The 16,099-nt window shown below is 43.1% G+C and overlaps 2 non-coding genes across 2 annotated transcripts; both read left to right on the top strand.

Annotated features, from left to right (window-relative positions):
• Positions 1-2,221: 2,221 nt before the first annotated feature.
• Positions 2,222-2,295, top strand: trnat-ugu (transfer RNA threonine (anticodon UGU)). Its single transcript has one exon. It is a non-coding gene; the product is annotated as a tRNA-Thr (tRNA).
• A 3,498-nt stretch (positions 2,296-5,793) lies between these two features.
• On the top strand, positions 5,794-5,866 carry trnak-uuu (transfer RNA lysine (anticodon UUU)). Its single transcript has one exon. It is a non-coding gene; the product is annotated as a tRNA-Lys (tRNA).
• The last annotated feature ends 10,233 nt before the right edge of the window (positions 5,867-16,099 follow it).

Genomic DNA, 16,099 nt, shown 5'->3' with positions numbered 1-16,099 from the left:
GTTTTAATGCAAGGAGCATTACGGGTAAGGCAGATGAACTTAGAGCTTGGATTACTACTTGGAACTATGATGTTGTTGCCATTACAGAGACCTGGTTGAGGGAAGGGCAGGCTTGGCAGCTAAACGTTCCAGGATTTAGATGTTTCAGGCAGGATAGAGGGGGATGTAAAAGGGGAGGTGGAGTTGCGCTACTTGTTCGGGAGAATATCACAGCTATACTGCGAGAGGACACCTCAGAGGGCAGTGAGGCTATATGGGTAGAGATCAGGAATAAGAAGGGTGCAGTCACAATGTTGGGGGTATACTACAGGCCTCCCAACAGCCAGCGGGAGATAGAGGAGCAGATAGGTAGACAGATTTTGGAAAAGAGTAAAAACAACAGGGTTGTGGTGATGGGAGACTTCAACTTCCCCAATATTGACTGGGACTCACTTAGTGCCAGGGGCTTAGATGGGGCGGAGTTTGTAAGGAGCATCCAGGAGGGCTTCTTAAAACAATATGTAAACAGTCCAACTAGGGAAGGGGCGGTACTGGACCTGGTATTGCGGAATGAGCCCAGCCAGGTGGTAGATGTTTCAGTAGGGGAGCATTTCGGTAACAGTGACCACAATTCAGTAAGTTTTAAAGTACTGGTGGACAAGGATAAGAGTGGTCCGAGGATGAATGTGCTAAATTGGGGGAAGGCTAATTATAACAATATTAGGCGGGAACTGAAGAACATAGATTGGGGGCGGATGTTTGAGGGCAAATCAACATCTGACATGTGGGAGGCTTTCAAGTGTCAGTTGAAAGGAATACAGGACCGGCCTGTTCCTGTGAGGAAGAAAGATAAATACGGCAATTTTCGGGAACCTTGGATGACGAGTGATATTGTAGGCCTCGTCAAAAAGAAAAAGGAAGCATTTGTCAGGGCTAAAAGGCTGGGAACAGACGAAGCCTGTGTGGCATATAAGGAAAGTAGGAAGGAACTTAAGCAAGGAGTCAGGAGGGCTAGAAGGGGTCACGAAAAGTCATTAGCAAATAGGGTTAAGGAAAATCCCAAGGCTTTTTACACGTACATAAAAAGCAAGAGGGTAGCCAGGGAAAGGGTTGGCCCACTGAAGGATAGGCAAGGGAATCTATGTGTGGAGCCAGAGGAAATGGGCGAGGTAGTAAATGAATACTTTGCATCAGTATTCACCAAAGAGAAGGAATTGGTAGATGTTGAGTCTGGAGAAGGGGGTGTAGATAGCCTGGGTCACATTGTGATCCAAAAAGACGAGGTGTTGGGTGTCTTAAAAAATATTAAGGTAGATAAGTCCCCAGGGCCTGATGGGATCTACCCCAGAATACTGAAGGAGGCTGGAGAGGAAATTGCTGAGGCCTTGACAGGAATCTTTGGATCCTCGCTGTCTTCAGGGGATGTCCCGGAGGACTGGAGAATAGCCAATGTTGTTCCTCTGTTTAAGAAGGGTAGCAAGGATAATCCCGGGAACTACAGGCCGGTGAGCCTTACGTCAGTGGTAGGGAAATTACTGGAGAGAATTCTTCGAGACAGGATCTACTCCCATTTGGAAGCAAATGGACGTATTAGTGAGAGGCTGCCGGTCTGCTTGCGAGGGAAATGAGCTGGAGAGGCTGAATGACCAGTGAAGGAAATTCAAAAGATACAATATGAGACTTTGACGGGAGCTATGAGAGGATCATTGAAATGGGCCCTGGTAGCTCAGTCGGTAGAGCATCAGACTTTTAATCTGATGGTCCAGAGTTCAAGTCCCTGTCAAGTTGTTGATTTTGGCTCAAGGCGTTTTCTTCCCAATTAACGGCCGGAAATAAAAATAAAGTATGCAGGATGCTTTATGGAAAGTGGAAGAACCGTGACAACGTCGTGTTTGCCAAATTGCAACAGCCGTCCAGAATTTTCAAGAATTTTTGCTAGATTTTCAGTTGATGTTTAAACTCTCTCCTGGACTTGTCCTGCATTATATCACTATAGTTTTCTGGCCATGTAAAATCACTTACCAATTCGCAAAATATTTCCTGTTTGTATACTTCTTTCCTGCAGAACTGCTTTTAAATTAATAACTTTCAGAAATAACTGCAATCTTTACAGTTTCAAAAGCCCAGTGACGATGAATATTTTAATTTGCACTCTCAAAGTCAGCTGGAGAAATCAACAATACTGATGTTTAATCAAAATAATTGAAATCTGTTCTACACTTGCAAAGCTGCCTTGCAGATTGGTGCTGTGGCTTAGATGGTTAAAGTGCCTGTCTTGTAAACAGGAGATCCTGAGTTCAAATCTCAGCAGTACCTTTATACATTCAGGTCTAAGCATGTAGCCTGAGATGAATGTTTCTCATTTAATGGTTACTACATTTCTGTGGTACTAACCTTCAAGATTGCTTTCCCCTGTTTTACGTCAAACTTCCATATCTCCCATTTTTCACGCAACTTCCATTATCCTCATCTACTCCATTGCATGTAACCTCGCTTCAGCTCTGACTAAGGATCACACGGATTTGAAACATTAACTTTGTGTTTGGCTCCACAGACATCCTCAAATTTTATGTGCTTTAATCCAAATATTTTTAGTTTCTCATGCAGATTCACAACATGTGCAGTATTTTCCTTTGAATGCACGACAGGATTGACCTCAGGAAATCCAGTAGGAACATGTTGAATGTCTGTCAGCGATGTCTGTGAGCAAAGATTGAATGATTAAATGATTTACTCTGATGAAGAGTGACGCAGCCTCGAAACGTTAGCTCGGTTCTCTCTTCACAGATGCTGCCAGACCCACGGAGATTTTCCATCATTTCCTTTTTTTTTCAGGAAATGATGGAAATTTTAAATTAATAACTCACAGAAATGACTGCAATTTTTCAGTTTCAAAAGCCCAGTGCCGATGAATATTTTAATTTGCACTCTCAAAGTCAGCAGGAAAAATCAACAATACTGATGTTTAATCAAAACAATTGAAATCTGTTCCACACTAGCAAGCCTGTCCAGCAGATTGGTGCTGTTGCTTTGATGGTTAAAGTGCATGTCTGGTAAACAGCAGATGCTGAGTTCAAATCTCAGCAGTACCTTTATACATTCAGGTCAAAGCATGTAGCTTGCGAAGAATATTCCTCATTTCATGTTGAACACAGAAAATGTTGACAACAATTCTGTGGTACTGACCTTCAAGATTGCTTTCCCCTGTTTTATGTCAAACTTCCATATCTCCCATTTTTCACGCAACTTCCATTTTCCTCATCTACTCCATTGCATGTAACCTCGCTTCAGCTCTGAATAAGGATCACACGGATTTGAAACATTAACTTTGTGTTTGGCTCCACAGACATCCTCAAATTTTATGAGCTTTCATCCAAGCATTTTTAGTTTCTCATGCAGATTCACAATATGTGCAGTATTTTCCTTTGAATGCACAACAGGATTGACCTCAGGAAATCCAGTAGGAACATTTTGAATGTTTGTCAGCGATGTCTGTGAGCAAAGATTGAATGATTAAATGATTTACTCTGATGAAGAGTGACCCAACTTCGAAACGTTAGCTCGGTTCTCTCTTCACAGATGCTGCCAGACCCACTGAGATTTTCCATCATTTCCTGTTTTAATTCAGATTTCACATCCGCAGTAATTTGCTTTTTTATTGGACGATATATGTTGCTGCATGTCAGCAAGAACGATTCGGGCGGGATAAATTGTTGGGCATTTTCCATGAAGATGTGGTGTTGACAGATCTATTTACACCCTGAAATTTGCGATTTGCATAATTTGTTAGTTTTCTATATGAGTTTACTTGCGTTCACTCTCTGCCACAACAAACACCAGATGACACCCTTTATTCCCTCTCTTAAAATACAATCTGTATCTCTGTAGCTTCCCACTCATATCTCAGCGAACTAACCGTAATCTTCAATGTCTTGAAGTCCCAGTGCATGTCCATGGGCAACAACAGTTGCCAATTCTCAAGTCATTGGTAAAATGCGAGTCCAAGTGAAGAATTTGAGAAAGGAATCCAAAGGGAGGCTGCCGGTCTGCTTGCGAGGGAAATGAGCTGGAGAGGCTGAATGACCAGTGAAGGAAATTCAAAATATATAATATGAGACTTTGAAGTGAGCTATGAGAACATTTTTACGTTGGGCCCTGGTAGTTCAGTCGGTAGAGCATCAAACCTTTAATCTGATGGTCCAGAGTTCAAGTCCCTATCAGGGGTTTGATTTTGGCTCAAGGCGTTTGCTTCCCAATGAACGGGAAGAAATAAAAATAAAGAATGCAGGATGCTTCATGGAAAGTGGAAGAACCGTGACAACATCGTGTTTTCCAAATTGCAACAGCCGTCCAGAATTTTCAAGAATTTTTGCTAGATTTTCAGTTGATGTTTAAACTCTCTCCTGGTCTTATCCAGCATTATACCACTATAGTTTTCTGGCCATGTTTAATAACTTGCCAAATCGCAAAATATTTCCTGTTTGTATACTTCTTTCCTGCAGAACTGCTTTTAAATTAATAACTTTGAGAAATAACTGCAATCTTTACAGTTTCAAAAGCCCAGTGATGATGAATATTTTAATTTGCACTCTCAAAGTCAGCAGGAGAAATCAACAAGACTGATGTTTAATCAAAACAATTGAAATCTGTTCTAAACTTGCAAACCTGGCTTGCAGATTGGTGCTGTGGCTCAGATGGTTCAAACTCCTGTCTTGTAAACGGGAGATCCTGAGTTCAATACTCAGCAGTACCTTTAAACATTCAGGTCACAGCATGTAGTCTGTGAAGAATGCTCCTCATTCAATGGTGGACACAGGAAATGGTGACAACGTTTCTGTGGTACTGATCTTCAACATTGCTTTCCCTTGATTTATTTCAAACTTCCATATCTCCCACTTTTCACGCAACTTCCATTTTCCTCATCGACTCCATTGCATGTAACCTCGCTTCAGCTCTGAATAAGGATCACACGGATTTGAAACATCAACTTTGTGTCTGGCTCCACAGACATCCTCAAATTTTATGATCTTTCATCCAATCATTTTTTGTTTCTCATGCACATTCACAACATGTGCAGTATTTTCCTTGGAATGCACGACAGGATTGAGCTCAGGAAATCCAGTAGGAACATTCTGAATGTCTGTCAGCGATGTCTGTGGGCAAAGATTGAATGATTAAATGATTTACTCTGATGAAGAGTGACGCAGCCTCGAAACGTTCGCTCGGTTCTCTCTTCACAGTTGCTGCCAGACTCACTGAGATTTTCCATCATTTCCTGTTTTTTTTCAGATTTCACATCTGCAGTAATTTGCCTTTTTATTGGACGATATATGTTGCTGCATGTCAGCAAGAACGATTTGGGCGGGATAAAGGATGGGGCGTTTTCCATGAAGATGTGGCGTTGACAGATCTATTTACACCCTGAAACTTTGCGATTTGCATAATCTGTTACTTTACTAGATGAGCTTACTTGCGTTCACACTCTGCCACAACAGACAACAGATGACACGCTTTATTCCCTCTCTCAAAATACAATCTGTATCTCTGCAGCTTCCCACTGATATCTCAGCAAACTAGTGTAATCTTCAATGTCTTGAAGTCCCAGTGCATGTCCTTGGGTAACAACAGTTGTCACATCACAGGTCATTGGTAAAATGCGAGTCCAAGTTGAAGAATTTGAGAAAGAAAGCCGAAGGGAGGCTGCCGGTCTGCTTGCGAGGGAAATGAGCTGGAGAGGCTGAATTACCAGTGAAGGAAATTCAAAAGATACAATATGAGACTTTGAACTGAACTATGAGAACATTTTCGGATTGGGCCCTGGTAGCTCAGTCGGTAGAGCATCAGACTTTTAATCTGAGGGTCCAGGGTTCAAGTCCCTGTCAGGGTTTTGTTTTTGGCTCAAGGCGTTTGCTTCCCAATGAACGGTCGGAAATAAAAATAAAGAACGCAGGATGCTTCAAGGAAAGTGGAAGAACCGTGACAACGTCGTGTTTGCCAAATTGCAACAGCCGTCCAGAATTTTCAAGAATTTTTGCTAGATTTTCTGTGAATGTAAAAACTCTCTCCTGGTCTTATCCAGCATTATACCACTGTAGTTTTCTGGCCATGTTTAATCACTTCCCAATTCGCAAAATATTTCCTGTTTGTATACTTCTTTCCTGCAGACCTGGTTTTAAATTAATACCTTTCAGAAATAACTGCAATTTTTACAGTTTCAAAAGGCCAGTGCTGATGAATATTTTAGTTTGCACTCTCAAAGTCAGCAGGAGAAATCAACAATACTGATGTTTAATCAAAACAATTGAAATCTGTTCTAAACTTGCAAAGCTGTCTTGCAGATTGGTGCTGTGGCTTAGATGGTTAAAGTGCCTGTCTTGTAAACAGGAGATCCAGAGTTCAACTCTCAGCAGTACCTTTATACATTCAGGTTTAAGCATGTAGCCTGTGAAGGTTGCTCTTCATTTAATGGTGGACACAGGAAATGTTGACAACATTTCTGTGGTACTGACCTTCAACATTGCTTTCCCTTGATTTATGTCAAACTTGATTCAAACCTCCATATCTCCCACTTTTCATGCAACTTCCATTTTCCTCATCTACTCCATTGCATGTAACCTCGCTTCAGCTCTGAATAAGGATCACACGGATTTGAAACATTAACTTTGTGTCTGGCTCCACAGACATCCTCTAATTTTCTGAGCTTTAATCCAATCATATTTAGCTTCTCATGCAGGTTCACAACATCTGCAGTATTTTCCTTTGAATGCACGACAGGATTGACCTCAGGAAATCCAGTAGGAACATTTTGAATGTCTGTCAGCGATGTCTGTGAGCAAAGATTGAATGATTAAATGATTTACTCTGATGAAGAGTGACCCAGCCTCGAAACGTTAGCTCGGTTCTCTCTTCACAGATGCTGCCAGACCCACTGAGATTTTCCATCATTTCCTGTTTTTTTTCAGATTTCACATCTGCAGTCATTTGCGTTTTTATTGGACGATATATGTTGCTGCATGCTAGCAAGAACGATTCGGGCGGCATAAAGGATGGGGCGTTTTCCATGAAGATGTGGCGTTGACAGATCTATTTACACCCTGAAATTTGCGATTTGCATAATTTGCTACTTTACTAGATGAGCTTACTTGCGTTCACTCTCTGCCACAACAAACACCAGATGATACCCTTTATTCCCTCTCTTAAAATACAATCTGTATCTCTGTAGCTCCCCACTCATATCTCAGAGAACTAACCTTACTCGTCAATGTCTTGAAGTCCCAGTGCATTGTCCCTGCGCAACAACAGTTGCCACATCGCAAGTCATTGGGAAAATGCGTGTCCAAGTTGAAGAATTTGGGAAAGGAAACCAAAGGGAGGCTGCCGGTCTGCTTGTGACGAATGTGATATAAAATAGTTCCTTTAGAGATATTAGTTAATGTAATGTAGAAATAAGCCACTTTGATTCTGGCAAGTAGAGACAAAGGATTTTAGACCGCATGGAAAAAAGCAGGAAGAGGTGTGTCTATGAGAGTGATGTTGAATTGATAGGGGCCGGAGAAAGGGATTGGAAGTGAGCCAATCAGAATAGATCAAACAAGTCAGGAGGGACATAGGATGACCTATGGGTGTCGAGTATGTGAAACTTGATGCCATTTGAATGTATCAGTACTGATCTCTTTGTGTGGGACCTTCACTTAGCTCCCGGGGCTGCAGAGAGCAACATGTTATCTGTATCACTGTCGGCTAGGTAGCTTGCAAGCTGAATAAAATAACTAATGTTATACCTGCAAATCCATCTTGACTTTTATTGAGGCCAGACTGACGGATAAAGACATTTGGGATTCAACATTTGGTGCCGAAAACCTGGATTTCTCAGGGCGATCCTGGTTTCAACTGCGAAATCAGAATTAGACTGATTATGAACAGGAGGATGGGGAACGAGGGCCCTCAATGTAGAACTGGAAAATGACCGCACATTGATTGTTCCCCTCTTCTTATCATCTGATTAGTCTGGTCACTCGCGGTTGGCACAGAAAGACCGCCTCGACGAAATCACAGGTCAATCTGGGGATTAGCATTTTAATTGATGGGATTTCATTTGTGAGTTAATTCGGCTGGGGTAGGCTATATTGTTGATGGGACATTTAAAACTATAAATGGTTCAACTTCATTTGTGAGTTAATTCGGCTGGGTAGGCTATATTGTTGATGGGACATTTAAAACTATAAATGGTTCAACTTCATTTGTGAGTTAATTCGGTTGGGTTAGATTATGGGAGGTCGATGCGACATTTGAAATTGAAAATTGTTCACCTCCATGTGTGTGTGTGTTAAAAATATAGTTGATTCAGCTAAAATTGTCTCCTTGGACTGTAGTGGCGAAAAACGCAGTTCCGAGGACTAGTTGAGATTATGGGGAATTCCTTGGATAGCACAAATGATCCAGGCATGCCACTGCAAATATTATGTGATAAGTATCCGGACAAAGCGAAGGATTTTAGAAAATTGTCAGCACAGTTAAGAACTAAAATGGGAGATGAATGGCCACTAGGGGGCACCAAAGACCTAGAAATGGTTAAGAAAATCCAGGGACAAATTTGGAGAAAAAATCAAAGTATGAAAGCTAAAGAATTAATTGGATTATGGAGGCAATATTGTCAAGAGAAAAGAGATAAGATTATGTTGTCTAGCTGGCAGGACAATGCCCTTAAAATGGGGATTCCAATTAGTGAACAGGGTAACCTAAAAACATTACAGATCTTGAAAAAGGAATGTGCATTTAAAAAAGAGCAAGTAGAGACAGGAAAGACGCGGGCCAAACAAGAGATGAGCTACGTAGTTCAATGGCTGGCCTTGAATTGACAGAAAAAGAAAAATTCAATAATTTGGAAAAGTCAGTAAAAGTTCCGTCTGCACCTGTAGCATGGTCTGCGCTCATTCCAGAACCACCAGAGTACAATAATATATACCCAGTCATTGCTCCCCAGATTCCAAATATGCCAGAAACTCAAGCCCTTTTGGATGATAGTGTGGGTGATAGTGTGGGTCCTGATTTACCAACTTCACGACCAGAAGAGCAAAAGGAACTCTGTCCCACAAGCCCAGTTAGCTCTAGGACAAGATCTCGGACAGCGAGAGAGGGGCTTGACCCTCACCAGAAACAATTAAGCATATCACCTAAGTCTCTCCAAACTAAGGAGAAACCACAAGATTCGGGAACAAAGGAAGCTGAAACAACTTCTTTTGAAGAGAAAGAACTCCCCCTAGTGACAGCGAGAGACGTTGAAGTCTTGGAACAACCAGGGGAAATAGCTAGAGTGCCCCCTGGTGACATTCGGAGACAGTTACCGATTAGGAAGATGCGAAACCCCGACGCAGTGACTGCGGGAGCGAACCCCACGATAGACGTTTACTTCCCATGGACACCCAGTGAGATGATGGCTATTATGGCTACAATCCCAGATAGAAAAAAATCTCCTGCTGCCTTCGTGGATTCCTTGAGAACTACCATCTCAATTTATCAAGCTGATTCAAGGGACCTCTGGGCCCTAGTCCAGCAGATTTTAACCCCAGCAGAGTACCGCAATTATCTTAACCACCTGAATTATGCTAGTCATGCCGCACTTCAGCAGGCCTATGCGTTAGACGACGATAGAAGGACACAGATCTTGAATGCGTTGAATACACATTTCAAAGGCCCATAAATCTTTCTGTTCTCTTAGACCTAAAACCTAAGAAGACTGAAGAGCCAGAGGAATTTCTGGAGCGTTTTAATGAAATCTACCGGGGGCAGTCAGGCGATTTGCTGTATCAAAATGGTCAGAAGTCCCCTCAATATTGTGCTATGTTAATTTATTGCATACCACCTTCTGTGGTTACTGCTGTGAAATGTAATAACATGAATTGGACAGAGAACGACCCTTCCCAGATGGCAAGGGTAGTCAGATTTTATTGGAAGGAGGGTGTAGGCCAAGAAGGAGGCTCAGTTACAAAGCTTAAGACTGAGTATGTAATGAAAAAGGATGATTGGCGATCCCAACAAGCGGCAGAAATGGTAGTTTACCAGCAGGAGCCCCAATATAGTGACTTTGGGTGGGTGGATCAGCGAAGAGGAGGATACCAAACCCACCCAAAGGGACCCTCACCCCCTTTTTATGGCCCACCGAACAAATCAACAGCTCTACAACCGCAGCCCCCTCTGAGGGGCCATTGGTCTACTGGAAGAAGAGGACGGGGCAGAAATAGAGGGAGCAATGCATGTTTTAATTGCGGCCATGTAGATCACTGGCAACAGGGATGCCCCTTTAAAAGACAGGCAGTAGAAGGAGATTATCCGACCCAAAGGAGAGGGTACCCACCAAGGGGAGGACAGACGAGATACACTGACTTCTCCCAGGAAAACCCTTTCCCAACACAGGATTGACGAGCTAATTTAGCCATAAGGACTCTCCAATCGGACAGGGAACCAATTATCTCTCTGCAGATAGGAGATCAACATCACTCATTTGTAATCGACACCGGGGCAGCCATGTCTTCTGTGCAATCAGCACTTAAATTACCATTATCCGACCACACGCAGCAATTGTCAGGGTTCCAAGGACAGGTGTGTGAGTATCCTATTTCTGAACCTGTGACAGTCACTTACGAGAATAAGTCTGCAGAGCATCAGTTTGTAGTGACTACTGGATTGGACTGTAACTTGTTGGCCCGAGATTTACTGTGTATCTTGCAGCTACAGCTAGAATGCGGAGATGAGGGGGTAACGGTTACATCATGGCGGATGAGACAACAGTGCTATATTTCTATCACCCCCCAGTGGTGGACGTTAGACGTTGAACAGTCACTGCATCACGTTACCCTGGCCTATGACAGAACTGGACGAAACAGGGAGTTGGAGGACAAATACCGGCCATTACTTGAGACCGAATGGCCAGTCAAGGTTACAGCCACAGTCACTGGAAAAGAAGGTACAGCCGATTTTGTTACAATATCACCACATTTATGGCCACAGTCAGCTTCGGTAAGCCCTCATATTACACGTCAGGTCCGTGACCAGTACCATGCCAGGGATATGGGGCGAATGGTCAGGAGGGCGGTGGATCATTCGGATCCAACAGACTACGCACTTCAAGTCATGCCGGACGGCACTACCATAAAATATTTTGAGGTCCCTGAAACGATTAACACTCGACTGCAGCATCACAGGGGACATGATGTGTTGGAATATGTCAATCCACAGGTCTGGGCGGAATACCCATCACAAGTGGGAAAGACAAATGTTACACCTATTAAGGTAATGATTAAGGATCATGTAAAGCTACCTTCCATTCGACTATACCCCCTGAAATCTCAAGCTGCTCCATCAATAGATAAATTAATTCAAGAGCTGTTGAAACAGGGTATTTTGGTCCCTTGCCAATCAGAATGTAACACCCCCATACTTGCTGTGCCTAAACCAGCCAAACCAGACCAGTACCGATTAGTACAGGATTTACGTTCAATTAATGCCATCGCACAGCCGTTACATGCTCTCGTCCCTAACCCTGCCCACATACTGGCTCAAATTCCAGCTCAAGCCCGGGTCTTCGCCGTAATTGACCTTCAGCACGCCTTCTTTGCCCTCCCACTTGCGACTGAAAGTCAATATTTGTTTGCCTTCACTTCCAATGGACAGCAGTATACCTGGACCCGACTGCCACAGGGGTTCGTCAATTCACCTACACTCTTCTCCAGCTGTCTGCAGACCCAACTCCAGGCCTTGACATTGGAGCATGGTTCCACTCTGGTGCAGTATGTAGATGACATATTGGTGGCAAGTCCTGACGAGCCCAGTAATAGGGATGATGTGATCCAATTATTGAACCACCTATCCTCGTTGGGTTATGTTGTTTCACAAGCAAAGGTCTTGGTGGCTCAGAGAAAAGTTAAGTTCTTAGGAGTTTTACTTACAGCCACAGAAAGAAGTCTCGAACCCAGTAGGATTGAACCAATATGCCAATTCCCCGCCCCTACAATAGCCAAGGAGGTTCGTCATTGGCTGGGTATGATGAATTATTGTCGGCAGTGGATACCAAACATCGCTGTCTATACAAAGCTGCTGACGCCTTACACTAGTGAAGGGGGGAATTTTACTCTCACCACCGAGGCACTCGAGGCCTTCCGTTGCCTGAAGCAGGCCTTGCTACAAGCACCGGCCCTCGGTAGGCCCCTATACGACCGACCATTCCAGATATACTGTACTGTTCTGGAAGGATGTTCAACAGCGGTACTCACCCAGCAACATGGGGACAAGCACCGGCCCGTAGCATATTACTCTTCCAAACTCGACCCAGTGGCGTTGGGCCACCCTGTTTGCACCCAGATCTTGGCAGCGATATACAATAGTTTGCAGGCTGCTGCCAACATCACTCTCCAACAGGATATTACGGTGTATAGCTCCCACTCGGTAATCGCACTATTGGGGCAACTGCAGACTCAGCATCTTACCGCAGCTCGTCAGAATAGGTATGAGATATACCTTTTGAACAATCCACGTCTGACATTTAAATACTGTACCACTATCAATCCAGCCTGTTTTCTTAGTGGTCCCCCTGTCAATGAGGACGCGCCTGGTCACGACTGTTTAGCCTTGATTCAGGAAACTACAACAATAAGGGACGATCTGAGTGATATTCCGTTAGAACAACCTGACATGATTATGTATGTTGATGGCAGTGCATTAGTAATCGCCACTGGCCGGAGATTGTCGGGTTATGCAATCATTGATCAGGATGGTCTGATTCTAGAAGCGGCAGCTTACTCAGCACAACAAGCCGAACTTTTTGCCCTCACCCGTGCATGTATACTTGGGGGAGATCGCCGGGTAAATATCTACACTGACTCCCGATATGCTTTCGGGGTAGTTCATGACTTCGGACAACTCTGGAAGAATAGGGGATTCCTTACCTCGGCAGGCACAGAAATATCCAACCGGGGTTTAGTTAATGACCTACTGCAGGCCCTCCTTATGCCCGCGCAGATTTCCGTTATTAAATGCGCTGCCCACACGAATGGTACAACCCCAGTTGACGTTGGTAATGAACGAGCAGATTGTGCAGCGCGAACAGCCGCGCAAATTCAGCAAGTGATGGTGTAGAAGACAGATATGAAAGTGTATAACTGAAAAGTTTCTCCCGGCCATTTTAGGTTAGGTTTGGTTTTAGTGTTTAGTTTAGTCAGTTTTGTCCTTTATAGTCTCCATTTTAGAGATGTCTTTTGGGCATTCTGTCAGTCTAACAGCCTGTGTCAGTGATGTTAGTCCACTTTTGACTTTGAGTTTGAGTTTAGCTGAAGATTAGCTCTCTCTCTCTCTTCATGTTTCATTGCCAGACTTTGGCCTTTAAAAAGTTACTTTCGAGCTGTCTGCCTAAGCAAAGAAAGATAATGTCTGTAATTCTCTGAAAGCTTCGAATTGTCTACGAATTGCCTTTTAAATGACTTTCAAATTGTAATCAAGCGACTACAAATAAAACAATTCTTTTTGGCACCTGAGGAGTTTATACTGCAAATTTCTGCTGAGTTCCAGTATTCGCAAAGTGCTACTGATAACCGAATAGCAGAGATGATATAAATTCCTTCAACTATACACAGTCGAATAATACAAGGAATCGAACAACTTAACACAGTCTACAAATATTATAAATCTTACAACTTGTCGTATTGCGCCAGGACTTGATTCATCAACTAAGCTTCCCCCAAACTTGGCATAGTTCGACAGGTTAAGAATCTCTATAAATTATAGTTTCCTTTAATTGGCGAGCCAGCCAGGAGTCGAACCTAGAATCTTCTGATTACAAGTCATTCATTTTGGCGTAGTCAGGCAGTGGGGGGGAGTACTGAGGACGACCTTCGGAGGCCCAGGTGACGACAGAAAGCTTCGAAGATAATCGGAGGAGGTCGGGAACCTTCGGGAAGCTTCGGAGATAATCGGAGGAGGCCCAGAAGACAGCCGGAACCCATGGCTAGACTAGGGTAAGAAATATCTTTTTCACCCATTAAAAGTCTTAAAGCCGCATCAATCAGTACTTCGACCCTTGAAAAGAACATTTTTTATAAACTGTGTTAAATAAATCAAGTGCCAGTCGGTCAGACTATCAGACGTGACTGGAAGATGAGTCACTGCAGTAACTAAAATAAAACGGCAGTCAGCGATCAAGAAAAGTTATGGCTGATCCTAATCAAAGTGTAGATTCAGAGCCTTTAGAAGGCAGAAAATTACTCCCCACTACACCCAAGGGGGGTGCTGGAATACCAGATGTTTCTGTTGAAGATACGTTGGGGGATTGTAGATCTTTCACTCGTAGACATTTTAACCTATGTGAAACCTCAAAGAAAATTGAATCAAAGTATGATATCCCCAGAGGACAGTGGTCCTTCAATAATATCAAGAGAGCATGGGGAAAATGCACACGATTACACGGTGCAGAACGTGTAAAATGGTCCTTGGTAATTACGGGACAGATACACAGTCAGCAAGAGATCATTGTTAAAAATAAAAGTGATCATCAGCTTCAGTCCACTAAAGACCAACTAAGTGCAGTTCTTGAAGATTTGCAAGATGCAAAATCCAAACTTGAGCATTATGATGAAATTAGAACAGATTTGCAAAATAAAACCTCTGAACTCCAGACCCACTGGAATGTCCACAATATCTGTTCAAATCGGAGAATTTCAAAATCAAGTTTTTAAAGTGGAGTCAAAATACCAACAGTTACAATTAAATACTGAACGAAGTGATGATGAGTATAGGTCTACTAAAAGGCAACTAATTACAGTTGTTGAAGAATTGCAAGATGCAAAATCCAAACTTGAAACAGATTTGCAAGATGCAAAATCCAAACTTGAGCATTCTGATGAAATTAAAACAGATTTGCAAGTTGCAAAATCCAAACTTGAGCATTATGATGAAATTAAAACAGATTTGCAAGATGCAAAATCCAAACTTGAAACAGAATTGCAAGTTGCAAAATCCAAACTTGAGCATTATGATGCTAAACTAGTATGGCAGGGGGGTGGGCACGGGAGCAATAGGTCAGAAGGTGAGAGCGTTGAGGGAGAACTAGGGAATAGGGACAGTGTGGCTCTGAGGCAGAGCAGACGGGGAGAAGTTGCTGAACACAGCGGGTCTGGTGGCCTGAAGTGCATATGTTTTAATGCAAGGAGCATTACGGGTAAGGCAGATGAACTTAGAGCTTGGATTACTACTTGGAACTATGATGTTGTTGCCATTACAGAGACCTGGTTGAGGGAAGGGCAGGATTGGCAGCTAAACGTTCCAGGATTTAGATGTTTCAGGCGGGATAGAGGGGGATGTAAAAGGGGAGGCGGAGTTGCGCTACTTGTTCAGGAGAGTATCACAGCTATACAGCGAGAGGACACCTCAGAGGGCAGTGAGGCTATATGGGTAGAGATCAGGAATAAGAAGGGTGCAGTCACAATGTTGGGGGTATACTACAGGCCTCCCAACAGCCAGCGGGAGATAGAGGAGCAGATAGGTAGACAGATTTTGGAAAAGAGTAAAAACAACAGGGTTGTGGTGATGGGAGACTTCAACTTCCCCTATATTGACTGGGACTCACTTAGTGCCAGGGGCTTAGACGGGGCAGAGTTTGTAAGGAGCATCCAGGAGGGCTTCTTAAAACAATATGTAAACAGTCCAACTAGGGAAGAGGCGGTACTGGACCTGGTATTGTGGAATGAGCCCGGCCAGGTGGTAGATGTTTCAGTAGGGGAGCATTTCGGTAACAGTAACCACAATTCAGTAAGTTTTAAAGTACTGGTGGACAAGGATAAGAGTGGTCCGAGGATGAATGTGCTAAATTGGGGGAAGGCTAATTATAACAATCCAAACTTGAGCATTATGATGAAATTAAAACAGAATTGCAAGATGCAAAATCCAAACTTGAAACAGATTTGCAAGATGCAAAATCCAAACTTGAGCATTCTGATGAAATTAAAACAGATTTGCAAGTTGCAAAATCCAAACTTGAGCATTATGATGAAATTAGAACAGATTTGCAAAACAAAACCTCTGATCTCCAGCAATTTCAAATCCATGTTTTTAAAGTGGAGTCAAAATACCAACA

Source organism: Scyliorhinus torazame, chromosome 4 (genome assembly GCF_047496885.1).
Source record: "Scyliorhinus torazame isolate Kashiwa2021f chromosome 4, sScyTor2.1, whole genome shotgun sequence".
NCBI classification, from domain to species: Eukaryota; Metazoa; Chordata; class Chondrichthyes; order Carcharhiniformes; family Scyliorhinidae; genus Scyliorhinus; species Scyliorhinus torazame.
This window is presented reverse-complemented; position numbering and strand designations above follow the sequence as displayed.